Here is a 4,778-nt window from a genome sequence, read left to right as displayed (position 1 = left end):
CTCAGAATGTCTCCTTGCTCATCTGCTTAACAATCAGATGCGAATATCTACAGAATGAAGCCCCTTAGGTACAAGAAGACAGTGTTACAGATTCATAGGGCAGCGTGTGACAGCCTTTCACTCCCAAACACAAGCTTTTGCCTGTGCTTTTTAAACATAAGTAGCACGTAAGAGCACATTAAAATTACACAATGTAAGACATTTTCATTTTAAGTCTCATTGAATCTATTTCTGACACATATAATGCAGTAAATGAACCGATAAAGAAAAATCATAAATTCTCAGAGAGGACTTATGATATGAGCCATGTTATCTCTTCTGTGAAGTTAATTACTTCCTCTGTTTTTTGGCTAAAATCTCAACCCTTTTTCTAACGTCCCTTAAAAATTCCCTTCACTTTCTCCCCAAGATAGCACTACATTTCCCTGATCCACAATAAGCTCTTACTCATTTTATAAAGTATTATCATCCCTTCTCAGAAAATCATTGAAAATAGAAAAGAAAAAGTGCTGATTGTCCTTCTCTTTTGGTGGCAATAACAATTTTTCCCCATTGAATAGAAGTGATAAAAAGAACAAAATTCAGGTCCTCCCAGCCAGGCGAATGAACTCACAGGAAATTATATAGTAAATTATACAGTAACATCTAAGCTTTGTGTATTTATATATGAAAAAGGCATCAGACTAAGTGAATTGAAATGACCTATCACCCAGACATTTTATTTATTTAAAAATACTACTTGCTGAAATTGAAAAAGCAGAACATTTTGATAAAGATGAAATTTTACTCTTTTAAAACATTATTATCAAAAGATTACCCAAACTCCACTCCTGACTACCACCCTTTTTTTAGCCTCAACCTTCTCACACATCATTGTCCTCAGCAGTGTACAGTAAGGTGACATAACATGTATGCCTGGAATGGAAGGATGCTCAGGACAGAAGGGAATCAGAGAGGGTGTGATATTAGAGAAGGCAATTCAATAGCAATCTTAAAAGGCTCAAAGTTCAAAGACTTAGCGTTTTGAGATATGAAATAAATGAAAATGAGAAAAAGTCCTGAGTATGAAAGTAGACAAAAAAATTACCTTGTCAAAATGCCATGCATCCATCAACGGTAGAATCTGTAAATAAATGGTTGCAAATGGTTGCAAATGGAATCCAATATAGCAGAAAAAATAAACAAATTGCAGCTAAGTACAACAACATAAAAGGATCTTAGGAAAATAATTTTGAGTGGCAAAAAAATTGTAGAAAAATATATAACAGAATGATTCAATTGAGTCACATAAACTTCAAACACTTAATCTAAACAAAAGATTGGGATATAAACATAAAATTAAGCTATATAGAAAAACAAGGGAATAATAAACCCGAAATTCAAGACAGTGGTTACATCCGAGGGTGAAGGAAATGGAACGAGGACTCAGAGAGGAGTGTTTATGACCTGAAGGGAATGGATTTCTTTGTGTGTTGGGTGGTAGATACACAGGTGTTCCTCGTGCATTGCTTTTTAAAATCCTTGCATGTATTTAAAAGTATCCTTTGGATTTTATTTATATCTAATTTTTTTTTTTTTTTTTTGCTGTACGCGGGCCTCTCACCGCTGCGACCCCTCCCGCTGCGGAGCACAGGCTCCGGACGCACAGGCCCAGCGGCCATGGCTCACGGGCCCAGCCGCTCTGAGGCACGTGGGACCCTCCCGGACCGGGGCACGAACCCGTGTCTCCTGCATCGGCAGGCGGACTCCCAACCACTGCGCCACCAGGGAAGCCTATTTATATCTAATTTTTAAAAAACAAATTTTAATAGTGTCATGTACCTTGATACTGACTAGCCCTTGAACAAACACTGACCATCTAAAGAGCTAGTTCCTGAAACTGAAACTCAAACTGAGAAGACAGGCTTTGGGTCCCATGCTTTTGGATCCGAATGTTGAGGAAGGATGTCTAAGATATACTTCTGAAGGTTGTTTGCTGATGTGGTACCCAGCACAAGGAGGAAAGCCAGAAATGGAATTCTGCTAATTCTGGGAAAGCCAGAAAGTCAGGAATTCCTAGGGAGAAAGTCAAGTCCTAGTTTAGACAGTTATTTTTAGTAGTTTGTTTCTGAGAGACTATTGTTTTTTAATGAACATACTCTAGAAATCCATATTTTCAGCACCACAGAAATAAATAGCCCCTTATCTTGACCTGTGTAAAGTCAGGAGTGTACTAGAAAATCTTTAGTTCCATGCACTAATCACAGATTTATCAGAAATGACTATTGCATAATGTATACTCAAGCAGAGGATGTAGAACTGACAAGTGATAATGCATATATTCCTGTTTTAGAAATCAATCTCTAGATAAAGTTCCTTTTTTTTTTAGCTGAACATTCAGAGTTGCTTCTGATGGAAGGTGATTTAAATTTATGACTAAATTTCAGGTTACTTCTCCTGAGACTGCTATCAAATTTCCCTCCAGTATTGAACAATATTCTGGAAGAATATAATCTTTTAGATATTGAGAGAAAAACCTTATCAATAATATAGTTAGCATAATTCTTTCCATATAATGTCTATCCTAGATTAGAATTCATGAATTCCCACAGCAATTTTTTAAAAAAGGGAAGATAAAATCCAATTTTATGTTGGCTAATTTACTCTTTATAGTTATAGTTTATTGGAAGCAAAGAGAAAAAGATAGTACAGGCATACCTCAGAGATACTGTGTTCGATTCCAAACAACTACAACAAAGCTAATACCACAATAAACAGATATGCACAGATTTGTTAGTTTCCCAGTGCATATAGAAGCTATGTTTATGCTCTACTGTGGTCTATTAAGTGTGCAATAGTATTATGTGTAAAAAACAATGTACATACCTTAATTTTAAAATATTTTATTTCTCAAAAATGCTAACCACCATCTGAGACTTCAGCGAGTCGTAATCTTTTTGCAATAGTAACATCAAAGATCACCAGTCACAGACCACCCTAACAAATAACAAAGATTAAAAAGCTTAAAATATTGCAAGAGTTACCAAAATGTGACACAGAGACATGAAGTGAGTAAATACTGTCAGAAAACTGACGCCTGCAGATGTGCAGGATGCAAGGCTGCTACAAACCTGCAATCTGTAAAAAAAAAAAAAAGCAATATCTGTGAAGCACGATAAAGCAAAGTGCAATAAAACAAGGTATGCCTGTATCAGTTCCAAGCGATCAAAGAGAAATTTCTGGAGTTAAAATATATATGTATGATTATACAAATATATGATACATATATGCATAAGCATATATATTTATATATAAAATATATAAGAGAACAATAAAGATGGAAAACCAAAGACAAAAATCACAGAATCTTAAGGGAGGGTAATGAGCCAGATTAAAAATGTCACAAACATTATCTCGAGGCATACAACATTCTGTTTACAATGGAAGAGTGGGAGGGTGATTAGAATGGAAGCGTCCATTTAATATATATGTACTTACATGTATGATATATACATGTAATACTCTCACATACATAGGTAATATATAATATATTTTTATATTATATATACATAAACAATCTCACACACTACAACAGTTAACTAAAAGTTTTTGCCCTTATATAGAGCCAACATAATTAATATCAATCACAATTGGCTTTTCTTTTTGCTGATTAGCAGGCCCACCTGGACGCCAATCAATGTTGCTGGTCTATAGGATGCTACCCCTGTTATTCATACCGAACACCTTCCAACGATTCTTTAAAATCATGTATCAAACACAAAAGCCATAGCAGTCAGAGGGGTACATTGCAGATGAGAACAGTGACAAGTTGGGAGAAGGAACAAATGGATATATTATTTCCACTAAAATCTCATATTTACTTACTTTTTTAAGAAGCATACCCTCCGCCCAACCCAGAAGTCTGCAGAGAGAGAATTCAGATCTAAAATCTTAACATGCTTCCTAGGATCAAATCAAGTCCCAGATGAATGGAATGGTCAACCCAGATTTCTGGGTTCTTTAAACACTGGAGTCCTTGAAGAGAATGAGGTCTGGACTGAGGCCAGCTTGGAGGTCCTCCAGGCAAATCTGCTTTCTGCTTTCAGAGCTGATTCCTTAAGTAGTTGGTTCTAAATATGTAAGGATTGTTAAAACTAGGAACACCAATGAGGCCCAGCCAGACTTTATTGCAAACATAACATCACTCCCTTTCTGTATTGCTTTCATTGTTTGCATGACAGTAATCCAGAAATAATTTTCTCTCAACAAAAGATGTGTAATATGTGTTTAAAAAAATCTTTGTGAAGAATATCTGGTTTCACAGTTAAGAAAACATTAATTTTATGCCCATCGGCATTCGGAACAACCTCTTTTGTTAACATATTTGACTGTAGGATTATGCATCTATTTATTTATTTCACTAAATGCCAAAGCAGAGATTTCCAGAATTTCCACAGAATTGTTGTTATATAATACAAATATCCCTTCCTTCTTGATGAAGACTCTTTAACAATTACACATTAATTAACATGAAAACAGAGAGCAGGGATAAAATGGAATTTGTGATTTTAATTCTTACCTTACTCAGTCACCAGGTGAGCCCCACAATTTCTCTAAAATAACATTTAAGCAGAGAAAAAGTAGAGGTACAGTACCAACAAAAATCTGGGTGTGTCGAAAAAGAACACATTCCAAAAACTTCCTTCCAGGGATGTAGCCTCTATGATACCAAAACCATACTTTAAATCTAACAATTCCTCCAAATGAAAGCCTACAGTTAAAGGTATAATAAAGATGTC

The sequence above is a fragment of the Delphinus delphis genome, chromosome 14 (assembly GCF_949987515.2).
Source record: "Delphinus delphis chromosome 14, mDelDel1.2, whole genome shotgun sequence".
Classification (NCBI taxonomy): Eukaryota; Metazoa; Chordata; class Mammalia; order Artiodactyla; family Delphinidae; genus Delphinus; species Delphinus delphis.
This window is presented reverse-complemented; position numbering follows the sequence as displayed.